The sequence below is a fragment of the Bombina bombina genome, chromosome 5 (assembly GCF_027579735.1).
Source record: "Bombina bombina isolate aBomBom1 chromosome 5, aBomBom1.pri, whole genome shotgun sequence".
NCBI classification, from domain to species: Eukaryota; Metazoa; Chordata; class Amphibia; order Anura; family Bombinatoridae; genus Bombina; species Bombina bombina.
The window spans coordinates 493,713,861-493,727,818 of record NC_069503.1 but is presented as its reverse complement, the minus strand read 5'-3'; positions in this window follow the sequence as shown (position 1 = coordinate 493,727,818).

Sequence of the window (13,958 nt, the reverse complement as noted above, 5' to 3'; positions counted from 1 at the left end):
GGGGTGGGAATAGATTGCTCAAGCTAAAAAGGCATGAAACCTATTGGATCCACAGTTTAGGTACTTTGGAACCAATGGGTATGAACAGGGAGATAAAACTGTCTGCCTTCATTAAAGGACCAGTCAACACATTAGATTTGCATAATCAACAAATGCAGGATAACTCGACAATGCAATAGCACTTAGTCGGAACTTCAAATGAGTAGTAGATTTTTTTTATAACAAATTTCAAAGTGATGTATATTTCCACTCCCCTTGTACCATGTGATAGCAATCAGCCAATCACAAATGCATATACGTATAGTCTGAATTCTTGCACATGCTCAGTAGGATCTGGTGACTCAAAAATTGTAAATATAAAAGACTGTCATGTCCCTTTAAATATGGGAGTGTCTATCCTGCTTCAGCCCTATATAACTCCTTATCACACTCTCCTAGTTGCTTAGTATTGGAGTCTTATGCTATAGGACTGCTACAGCCAAGCCTATCTTCTCTGCAAACTGTGTCTGCCTCTTTTGCCTGTCAGTTCCGGATTTCACAGAGCTGTGACGTCACACGCCATCCTGCTTCACACAGCAGCAACACACAGTTCAGCTGCACTGTCTCCCAGACTGCCAGGACTTGCAAGCTCCTAATTCCTGCGGACCCTCTAATAATTTCTCAAGTAAGACCTGCTCTTAACATTCACTCTCCTGTGACTCAAATCATATATGAGCATACCAGACTCTTGTTTATCATATATATTTGCAATTGCTAAATCTATCTGAGCCAACTTTAATTAGCTATCTTAAAATACTCACTAAAGTTAGTTACTTATTATTTAGCTTTTTGCCTGATCTCTTTTTATTGCCTGTACTACTGAAATTCCAAACTAGTTTGTAATTATATTTTTCTATGTATCCATACTGGGGTTTCTATGTGTTACACTGCTGCAATTGTTTAGTGTTTACTCACAGGTGGCAGCTGTAGTGTAATCACCATTAACCCCTGCTAATAACTGAACTATGATGTCTGGGACTATCTTTTACTCTGATAGTAATTAATGATAAATCCCAGTATTCTTTGAACAACACACATAGTATTTTAAGTTTATTTCTTTTAACTCAGCAGTTGAGGTTCTTAAAAATAAATTCCTTGCCTTACAGGATACGGCAAGACTTAAATCCTGACAGAATACTAAGCCCGAAAAATAAACATGGACCCAGCTGAGTTAACTGCACACATGCAAACCCTTAGTCATAGGGTAGATTTACTCACTGATGGGTTAAATACCCTAAAGGCAGAAAATGATAATTTAAAAGCTTATATAAAAGATATTGTAGAAACAAAAATTCATGCTATAGAACCACAAGTCAGTCTCCCTGAATTATTTAAAGGTGATAGAACACAATTCAGAGATTTTAGAAATGCATGTTTTCTTTTGTTTACCCTAAAACCACAGACATATCCCACAGATAGAGTAAAGGTTCTAACAACCATATCTTTTCTTAGAGGTGAGCCCAGGAGCTGGGCAAACAGTTTTTTTGAAACAAATGATAACATACTCAATTCATTAGATGCTTTCTTTACCGCCTTAGCCCAGTTGTATGATGATCCATATAAACAAATGACTGCCGAAAATGCTATGAGGTCATTGAAGCAAAAGAAAAGATATGTAGAGGAGTATATCACTGAATTTAAGAAATGGGCAAAAGATAGCCAATGGAATAACCTTTCTCTAAGGAATCAATTCCGACTAGGCTTGTCTGAAGGTATTAAAGATGAGTTATCTCGAGTTGACCTTCCCCCCACCTTAGAAGAATTAATAAATCTCAGTATCACTATTGATAGACGCCTTAGGGAAAGGCAACAGGAAAGGTCTTACCAGGACACCACTCAAAAACGTCATACCCACACCCCTGCACACATACCACCAATAAAGCCCCCCACTGAGCCTATGGACATTGGGTTTGTGAAAGGACCGCTTACAGCACAGGAGAAACTAAGACGCCGCAGTCAAAATCTCTGCATGTATTGTGCAGCAGAGGACCATGGGGTTAAGGACTGTCCTGCGCTTCAGCGACAGAGCCGTGGTAAGACAATGTCACATACTGAATGTTTAGGTAGTTATACCTCTGCTACAACCTACCATAAATTCCCACTTCTTTTACAGTGGGACCAATGTCGCCTCAACGCCAGTGGAATCATTGATTCAGGAGCAACTGCAAACTATATTGATGTACAATATACTAAGGATAATAAAATACCTTTGGTGAAAAAGCAGACTCCTGTGTATTTGCGAGTTATTGATGGTAATAATATGGCCTCAGGCCCCGTAATGTATGAAACTGTACCTTTACTTGTAGTGACACAAGACCATCATAGGGAATTTCAAACTTTTGATGTCATTTCATCCCCCATTGTACCCATCATTCTAGGGTTAAACTGGCTATCACTACACAACCCCTGTATAGTCTGGTCACCATTCTCCATTTGTTTTAACTCTCACTACTGTAAGACAACTTGTTTCCCACCACTCATACTGCATACTATAGAGAAACCTTTAGAATTAGACATACCTCAAGAATATGCTGACTTCAATGACGTTTTTAGTAAAAAAGAGTCAGAAAAACTTCCTCCACATAGGAAGTATGACTGTCCTATTGAGCTCCTCCCAGGATCAGATATCCCTTATGGACACATCTTTCCATTGTCAAAACCTGAACATATATCACATGTCAGACAAGTCCTTAGCAGATTGAGAAGCAACTCCTTATATGCCAAGGCTGAGAAGTGCATCTTCAACTCCAATAGCATAACTTTCCTTGGTTATTGCATCAGTGCTTCGGGCATTAGCATGGAGGATAACAAGATAGATGCTGTTAAGAATTGGCCTACCCCTGAATGTAAAAAAGACATTCAAAGATTCATGGGGTTCGCCAATTTCTACCGGAAATTCATCAAAAATTTTGCCTCCTTATCAAGACCATTAACAAACCTCACTAAAGCAAATGTTCCATTTCGTTGGACCCCAGATAGTCAAAAGACTTTTGAATTGTTTAAAGCACAGTTTACCTCTGCACCTATTCTTAGTATACCAGATCCTGAACTACAATATATATTAGAGGTCGATGCCTCGGATTATGCTGTGGGCGCCATTCTATCACAGAGACTCTCTCTCAAGAAACCGTTACATCCAGTTGCCTTCTACTCTCGTATCATGACTCCATCTGAAATACATTACCCCATTGGGGATAAAGAGCTGTTGGCAATCAAGGTCTCCCTTGAACATTGGCGACACTTGTTGGAAGGTACCATTCTGCCTATCATTATTTTCACGGATCACCGAAACCTTCAATTCCTCCAATCCACCAAGACTCTCACCGCACGACAAGTAAGGTGGAATTTATATTTTTCCAGGTTCAATTTTCTTATCACATACAGACCCTCCTCACGGAATGGCAAGGCTGATGCCTTATCAAGACAATACAAGAAACCACCAAACCTACTTAGTAAGGATACTGTCATTCCAACAGAAAAGTTCATTGCCTTTTCATTTGATTCCACATCATTCCTTAAGGAAGAACAAGAGAAAGATATTACTAAACCACTAACTGTTATGCAACGGGGCTCAGATGGTTTACATTATCATCAAGACAAGTTATATATTCCCCCATCCACCAGGCAGTTGGTTTTACACGCTATACATGATGCACCTCTAGCAGGGCATACGGGCCTTCGTAAAACACAAGATTTAGCTAATAGATCTTTCTGGTGGCCAACAATGCATAAGGATATCTCAGATTATATCTCTTCCTGTGGAGTTTGTACCTTATCTAAAAGAAGCAAACGGCCTCACTATGGATTACTTATGCCAGTAGCAACACCAAGTAGACCTTGGGAAGAAATCGCCTTGGATTATATAGTGGATTTACCACGCTCAGGAACTGATACCACAATCCTTGTTGTGGTAGACTTGTTCAGTAAGATGTGTCATTTTATACCATATCGGAAGTTACCCACTGCTGCAGAAACCTTACAATTACTGCTCACTCATGTTTTTAAACATCATGGATTACCTAAGACTATTCTAACAGATCGGGGAACCCAATTCACAAGTAAGTTTTGGCTGGAATTCTGCAAGGCTTTTCAAATAGAGAAAAGATTGTCTACAGCTTACCACCCTCAGACAAATGGGCAGACCGAGAGATGCAACCAATGGTTGGAGCAGTTTCTCAGAGGATTCTGTTGTGATCAGCAACATAAATGGTCATCTTTTCTTCCTTACGCAGAGTTTACTTATAACAACACAGTACACTCTACTACCAAGCTCACTCCGTTTTTTGTTAATTATGGATTCCATCCCACTTTCCATCTTCTACCTGACATCTACTCTTCATCTCCATCTGTCACACAGACTACTAATGACATTGCAACTAATTTCTCATCTGTCCGCTCTGCTATTGATGATGCTAAGCGAATACACAAGCTACATTATGACAAGAGGAGAACTCCTGCACCAAAGTATTCCGTTGGGGATCTAGTTTGGCTCTCCACGAAACATCTGAAGTTAACCACTCCTTCTAAGAAATTGTCGGTCCTCTACGTTGGGCCGTATCCAATAGATCGCATCATAAATGAGAACGCTATGAGATTAAGGTTACCACCTACAATACGTGTACACCCTACCTTCCATGTTTCCTTACTGAAACCGTATCGAGCCCTTAGATCACCTCCTGACCAAGTATCACTTACTCCAGTAACTGTGGACCCTGATACAGAATACGAGGTCCAAGACATATTGGACTCCAGACAGATGAGAGGTACTCTTCAATACCTTGTCAGGTGGAAGGGGTATTCTCCTGACGAAGATTCCTGGGAACCCGCAGCTAACATTTCTGCTCCCCGGTTGATCTCTAGGTTCCATCAGCGGAATCCTGATCGCCCGCATCCATGAGCCGCGGAGCTGCTCCTTGAGGGGGGTGTCATGTCATGTCCCTTTAAATATGGGAGTGTCTATCCTGCTTCAGCCCTATATAACTCCTTATCACACTCTCCTAGTTGCTTAGTATTGGAGTCTTATGCTATAGGACTGCTACAGCCAAGCCTATCTTCTCTGCAAACTGTGTCTGCCTCTTTTGCCTGTCAGTTCCGGATTTCACAGAGCTGTGACGTCACACGCCATCCTGCTTCACACAGCAGCAACACACAGTTCAGCTGCACTGTCTCCCAGACTGCCAGGACTTGCAAGCTCCTAATTCCTGCGGACCCTCTAATAATTTCTCAAGTAAGACCTGCTCTTAACATTCACTCTCCTGTGACTCAAATCATATATGAGCATACCAGACTCTTGTTTATCATATATATTTGCAATTGCTAAATCTATCTGAGCCAACTTTAATTAGCTATCTTAAAATACTCACTAAAGTTAGTTACTTATTATTTAGCTTTTTGCCTGATCTCTTTTTATTGCCTGTACTACTGAAATTCCAAACTAGTTTGTAATTATATTTTTCTATGTATCCATACTGGGGTTTCTATGTGTTACACTGCTGCAATTGTTTAGTGTTTACTCACAGGTGGCAGCTGTAGTGTAATCACCATTAACCCCTGCTAATAACTGAACTATGATGTCTGGGACTATCTTTTACTCTGATAGTAATTAATGATAAATCCCAGTATTCTTTGAACAACACACATAGTATTTTAAGTTTATTTCTTTTAACTCAGCAGTTGAGGTTCTTAAAAATAAATTCCTTGCCTTACAGGATACGGCAAGACTTAAATCCTGACAAAGACTGTGCACATTTTTTTTTAATGTAAGTAAATTGGAAAGTTGTTTAAAATTCCATGCTGTATCTGAATCATGAAAATTTAATTTAACCTGAGTGTCCCTTTAAGGTTCAATATTTGGTGTATCCAGACATTCTTTTCATATTTCAATTGAATTAATTTGTTTACATATACATCATATAGTAATAATGTTTCAGTTGGTACACAGTGCAGAAGTAATCGTTAATCGCCAAAATATTTATCAAATCATGGGAAGATAAGAACTATATATTACTAGCCCTGTCTTTATTATTCTAGGCATACATTTTAAAGATTTTTTTGTCATATTTGTACACAAAGACATATGTATTTGTAGCATGTAATTTCATTGTTATGCATCTTGATTTATTTCTAATTTAATTTTTTATTTTATTGTTATTGACACTCTGAGTTGCATGTTTTACTGATGACATTTGAGTCAATGGGGCCGATTTATTGTGTGCCACACATCGATAAATGCTGACAGCGTTCTTGTGAACTGCTTGTGCAATGCTGCCCCCTGCAGATTTGCGGCCAATGAGAGCTTGATAATTCGGCCCCTATGTACGCTTTTTACTAGAACTTAATCTATTCACTTAAAGGGACACTGAACCCAATTTTTTTTCTTTTGTGATTCAGATAGAGCATGCAATTTTAAGCAACTTTCTAATTTACTCCTATTATCACATTTTCTTCATTCTCTTGGCATCTTTATTTGAAATGCAAGAATGCAAGTTTAGATGCCCGCCCATTTTTGGTGAATAACCTGGGTTATTCTTGCTGATTGGTGGATAAATTAATCCACCAATAAAAAATTGCTGTCCAGAGTACTGGACCAAAAAAAGAAGCTTAGATGCCTTCTTTTTCAAATAAAGATAGCAAGTGAACAAAGAAAAATTGATAATAGGAGTAAATTAGAAAGTTGCTTAAAATGGCATGCTCTATCTGAATCAAGAAAAAAAAATTGTGTTCAGTGTTCCTTTAATTGTGTGCACTGTGGAAGTCTCAGCTCATACTTACACCTAGTAAGTAGCGGACTGTCATCATTTTCAGTTCAAGTTCAAAAGAGGCGACACCACTTTAAGGGACGGGGTTGTGTAAATAACAGGACTTTGAGGTGTGGGCATGCCTCACAAGAACTGCTGGTGCAATGATACGCTGTCGGCATTTATCGATGTGCAGTGGACATGATATGTTACTTTGTATCATGTTCGCTCGCACATTGATAAATATGCCCCTAGTAGTAGAGATGGAAACTGGCAACATGGGTAGGGTTGACATTGATGCACTAACTGGATGCTCTACAACTGGAGATGATGGTTGTGATGGAGAGACACAATGCAGATGGAGGATGCTGGCCTAAAGCCCAGAATGCACAGCCTCTGTAGTGAAATCTCCTCCTTCTCTATCTCCAAAGGGTTATAATCAAATTCCTTCTGGTTTAGAATAAAGGCTAGAGAAGACATTCTGGGAGTCAAAACAGAAACTGGGGAAATCTGCTCAATAATTGTTGTTGTTTATTTTACGCCCAAAGTAAAAGGTATGCTATGTAATTAAAATGGTACTGTAGAGGCATGTAGCAAGCTGCCAGGTAGCCTGGGTGCCCCACTGCAATAGCAGTTACGGTTTAATTTAGATGAGTGGTAATTGTATTTAAATATACTTCAATATAAATGTCCAGTTGCACCTACTGCAAGAAAAAAATAAATTATTCTGGACACAAAGGGCTATAGCTAAAGGGACAGTAAATTTTAATATAAAATGTTTAGTTATTTGTAGCAAAACAACATTCCAATATATTTCCATTATTTATTTTGCACCCATTTCATGTAATTTAACTCTGAAAATTGTAGATATGTTTTTTTATTCTCAGAGGTGAATATGAACCATTGCTTATTTTTCCAGGCCAACATATATCTTTCCCTAATTGACTTTAGCTGATAACAACTACAAAACAATTCACTTTATAGTAACTAACTTTATGGGTGATATTTATCAAGCCGTAAACTTACTTGCATTCAATGGCACCAATACGCTCGCCTGACATCGCCTAACATTGCTGCCGCAAACCTGAATGCGTTCTCCATATTTAACAAAAAAGCTGTCGAAAAGCCGTGCACCAAGTACGGGGCGATGAGCAGTGGACTGTTGTTAACTGACAGTCATCGATCTCGCTGCTATTCGGCTTTTTCACAGCTTTATTTGTATACTGTCACTAAACACCCACGCTATACTAAACTGTTTTACCCCTATCCTGCCGCTCCCTGACCCCACCGCAACTAAATAAGGTTATTAACCCCTAAACCGCCACTCCCGGAGCCCACCGCTACTCTAATAAACTTATTAACCCCTATCCTGCTGCTCCCGGAGCCCACCACCACTCTAATAAACTTATTAACCCCTATCCTGCCACTCCCGGAGCCCACCGCCACCTACATTATGCTATTAACCCCTAATCTGCCGCCCCCTACACCGCCGCCACCTACATTATGTTATTAACCCTTAATATGCCACCCCCTATACCGCCGCAACCTACATTATACTTATTAACCCCTATCCCGCCGCTCCCGGAGCCCACCACAACCTACATTATACTTATTAACCCCTAAACCGCCAGCCCCCCACCCCGCCATAAACTAAATTCTTCATCCAAGCGGCCAAAGTCTTCATCCAAGCCCACAGTAGCCTTCACCCAGACAGGATCTTCTATCTTCATCCATCCGGCGAGGAGTGGGTCCATCTTCAAGACATCCGGCGTGGAGCATCCTCTTCTTCCGACGACTCCCGACGAATGAAGGTTCCTTTAAGTGATGTCATTCAAGATGGCGTCCCTTAGATTCCGATTGGCTGATAGAATTCTATCAGCCAATCGGAATTAAGGTTGAAAAAATCCTATTGGCTGATGCAATCAGCCAATAGGATTGAACTTCAATCCTATTGGCTGATCCAAACAGCCAATAGGATTGAGCTCGCATTCTATTGACTGATTGGAAATATAAATATATAATATAGTTAATTTAATTTGTAGTTTAATGTAATTTTAGTATAAAAGTTTGTGTAGATAAATTATTAATTTAATATAGTTTAATTTAATTTTAGTATAATAGTGTAGATTAATTATTAGTTTAATATAGTTTAATGTAATTTTAGTATAACAGTTAGGGTAGGTTAATTATTAGTTTAATATATTTTAATTTAATTTTAAATGTAAGTTTAAATTGATTATAAGATAGGGATGAGTTAATATTTAATATAAAGTTAGCAGGTTGTTAGGTTTAAGGGTTAATAACTTTATTTAGTTGCGGTGGGCTCTGGGCGGCAGATTAGGGGTTAATAAGTATAATGTAGGTGGCGGCGGTATAGGGGGTGGCAGATTAGGGGTTAATAAGTATAATGTAGGTGGCGGCGGTGTAGGGGGGGCAGATTAAGGGTTAATAAGTATAATGTAGGTGGCGGCGGTGTAGGGGCAGCAGATTAGGGGTTAATAAGTATAATGTAGGTGGCGGCGGTGTTGGGAGCGGCAGATTAGGGGTGTTTAGACTCGGGGCTTATATTAGGGTGTTAGGTGTAAACATAACTTTTATTCTCCCATAGAAATCAATGGGATATCGGGCAGCAGCGAACATGAGCTTTCGCTGCTTTCAGACTCCTATTGAATCCTATGGCATCCGTGGCCTCCAGGGCGGCGGATTGAAAAGCAGTTACACTGGGCCGGAATAGTGGCGAGCGTACCTGTTAGATATTTGTTAACTAGCAAAAGTAGTCAGATAGTGCCGAATTTGCATTAGGAACATCTGTAGTGACGTAAGCATCGATCTGTGTCCGACTGAGACCGGCGGATCGTATGTTACGTCACAAAATTCTACTTTTGCCGGTCTGTAGGGTTTGATCCAGCGTATTTGCGGTTGACGGCTTGATAAATAGGCCCCATTGATTGTAACCATCCTTATAGTCATCAGACTAATGCCGAGATTGGTTCCTCCAAATAAGGTAAATGGCAGAGTGGAGTTTAGCTGTTATCAAACAATTGCAGTAAAAATAGTGTTATTTTATTTTAAAAATGTTTAGACTTGACTGATATGTTATTATATAGCAAGAAAATAGAATATCTCATAATAATCTTTACTGTCCCCTTAAAATAAAATGTTTTCTCCACCAACAAAGGCAGTTAGCTTCCGTATTAGTCAAAGCTATGCCCCCACTGTAAATATAAAATTTAAATATAAATTTGCAGTTCCACTAACTGCTAAAAAAAAGGGAAAATATTGTAAACACACCAGAACTGCTTGTGCAATAATAAATGCCGACAGTGTATGCTGTTGGCATTCAGCGATCTCTGTTGGACATGATACGCTACAGCGTATCATGTTGGACAATCATTGATAAATCGCCACCCTATGGTTAAAATTTAATTTAAAAAATCCAGCCCCAACAAAAGCAGTATGCTTATTTATCAGTCACAATTCTGTCCCCATTTCAGTATAAAAGAAATTATTCGGCACAAAAAACTTTTTTAAATTAAATTTTAACTTTTCTTCCCCAACAAAGGCCGCCTTTCCATTGAGCCGTAATTAGGTTGGCTTTCACTCGCAAACTGTTAAATAAGCTGTGGGAAGCAATATCGTTCACTGACTGCTTCCAACGGCCCGTTGTAACTCAATTTCGGCAACCGGACTCCGGCTGCCGAAAATATTATCGTGTCCCATACAAATTACCAGAAGTCACTAATCTTTAAAAAATACCAGGTTTCCAATGCCAGTGCAAACCATTAATACACTACTGAAATCTTATTGGTTGTTCAAATAAGCCAATAGGATTAGCAATTTGTGTTACCAAGCATTTGAACAGGTGTACCTAATAAAGTGGCCAGTGAGTGTGTACAAAATGGTTAAACTTAATTTAAAACTTTTTTTCTCCAACAAAAGATAGATTATGAGTTGAAAGTAAACTGTTTTCGCTTGCGTGCTAACCTGATGAACGCAAAAAAAAAAACTTAGAATATTGCTTGTGCATTCACGTATTCCACCATAAAAGTCAATGGAGCAAAAAAAGTGAAAAAAACCCCACCCTATTCTACTCACACGCAAACCCAATAGAATAAACTCATGTGAGCTAACCTGCCATTAAAATATGAATATTTCACATTCCAATGTTCTGCACATACAAGAATGTGTTCTATTTATTTCTAAATACATATTTCTACATATATCTGATGGTATTTTGGTACAATATATATCTATACCTATATAGATAAACACAAATATTTATAGGAATATATATTTTGAAATACATAGAACATATTCCCCTAAGTGCAGAACATTAGAATGTGAAATATTTACAGTAAATACACACTATAACACTTTATTAAATATGAATGTCGAATAAATATGCTATTACATGTTTTCTCCTACTTAACTACAATGGGCCCCAATGTACATATATATATATATATATATAAGTGTGCATATGTATTTATATGTTTATATGTGTATATATGTCTATAAATACATAAATACTCATATAAATACATATGTACACACACACACACACACATATATATATATATATACTGTATATATTTATATATACATATACAAATACATTTTTAGACATGTATATCTATGTATCTCTGTGTTAAAGCCATTTGCCTGCCTTTTTTTCCTAACATCTGAGATCTCACATCTTTGAGAGCTTATAATTTTTGTGTGCAATTTTTTTAATAATTCTTATTAGATGGTGTTATTATGAGTGTAACTGTACTTTGTTAAGTATTTTTTATGTGTTTTGTGACACCTTTTTGTTTTGCAAAACAGTTAACCAGATCTCTAAGGACTTGGTAATCAGTCTATCGTAAATCACGAGTGCGCTCAAGCAGTCACGTTTACTTTCAACTTGTTATACCAGCAGTAAACCAGATGAGCTCAAACACCCATTATAAACCCCTTATCGCTAGTGCGTAACTGTTAGCAATCCACCCTTAATTTTTAAATTCTACAAAACTCTCATTTATAGTTATGTGTACCTATTGTGAGTACCAACATTTATAAACATATGTTGCTTTTAAGGCAGAAGTAATACAAAAAATGTACCCAAAAACTATCAATCTAATCAATCAATAAACAAATAATAAATAAATAAAAGTGAATTATGTTTATAAATGCAAAAGTGACCTATGATACAAATTTAAGATATACAAGACTAGATTACGAGTGGAGCGCAAAATTGCTCTTACACGAGCGCGATATTTACGCTCTGTCATGAAATGCAGGACACAGCATAGAAGGTGCAATGCTATTTTATCGCAGAGCATAGAAGTATACAGTTTGTACAATGCATCTAACTTGGTGACTGCGATATAGACAATACCGGCTATAAGTCACTCCCCCTTCCGGTGACATCACCTCCCACTCTCATCACATCTTCCCCTTTTTCAAAGGACAAAGCATACGTTAAGTTAAAGAGAATATATATGAACAACAAGAAATACAATCCTGACTTGAACATTGGGGTAGACTACCCTAGTCCACAGTGACCATGGGATTATTCTGCCTATTCTTCTGGTCACTGTTTTAACTAGTGCTAATCCTGATATCGGGCTGGAAGTTTCACCGCTCTTCCACTTGACGTCATTTTACATGAACTGTCCTCTGATACAAAAGAAGGTGATTGAGAGTCTGCTGGAAGCAAAGAAGTATCCCCGCTGTGATCTTGATGAAGGGAAAGCACCACTCTTAAAACAGGGGATCCCACCGGCGGTGGCTCTGCGGCATCCAGTCCCAAACTCTCAGGTACTGGCTTAAGATGTCTTCTATCTTGATCTGTGACTGTCCCTCCATCAGTAATGACTACATAAGACCTTGATTCTGGAGAGCATCCAATTACCGTAGCAGGCGTCTTCCATTTATTATCATCATCGAGTTTAACTCTGACATTTTGCCCCACATTCAGCTCCTGCAAGGGCCTCACAGAGTGTTTTCTGTCATAGAAGAATCGATAACCCCTTTTAGCCTCTTCATCCCTCCTAAGAACCTCATCCCGAGGAAAAGAGCTGGTTGGCTGGAAGACACCCACAGAGGGTAAAGTGGTGAGAATCTGACATCCTAGCATCAGCTGTGCCGGGCTAAAACCCGTGGCTTGGATGGGAGTCACCCTATAGGCCAAGAGAGCTAGGTATGGCTCAGATTGCTTCAAAATGAACTTTGTTGTTTGAACTGCCCTTTCATCCATTACATTGGCCTGCGGGTAATGTGGACTTGACATAGAATGGATGAAATCATATTCACTGCTGAAAGAACTGAACTCCATGGAAGCAAACTGCTTTCCGTTATCACTCACTTACTCCATTGGTATGCCCCAAGGGGTGAACAAGCACTTGAGATGAGTGATAACGGCTTGACTGGTGATCTCATTTAAGGGTGCAATCTCCAAATACCTGGAATAGTAGTTAATCATGACTAGGTACTTTTTCCTGTGCAGTTCACACAAAACTGCAGCTATTTTCTGCCATGGGCCTGCAGGCAGCGGAGTAGAAATCAAGGGCACCCTTCTCTGAGTAGGCCGGCGTTCCTGGCAAACGGCACATTGTGACTTTGTGACTTGCAATATCGGAACTGATCCCAGGCCACCATACTGCCATAGCTGCCCTTTTTCTGCACTTTATAATGCCCAAGTGGCCATCATGAACCCTGATCAACATCTCCTGCCGCATGCTAACAGGAAAAACAATGCAGTCCTGGAACAGCAGCAACCCATCCAGCTCTATGAGCTGCGACCTCAATGACTGGTAAGAACTTAAAGATATCCAGGCTGCTCGGCTCTCCGGCCAACCTTCTTTTAAGTACTTAATAACTTCTTAAAGGTCTGTATCTAAACGTGTCTCCTTTCTTATTTGCTCCAGCTTCCCTGATGAAATGGATTTGGATGCCAGAACTGAATCCGCATACACTTACAAATCTGATTCTGTTGAAGATTATTCAGCAGCAGCCAGCGGCAGCCTGGAAAGTGTATCTGCCACTACCAGTTGTTTTCCCGGCACATGCACTGCCTGAACATTGAACCTGAGCAGCCTCAACAGAAGTCTCTGGCACCTTAGGGGTGTTTTGTCAATATCATAGGAGTTGATTAGAGGGACTAGTGGTTTGTGGTCAGTCTCCAGACTAAATTTCTCC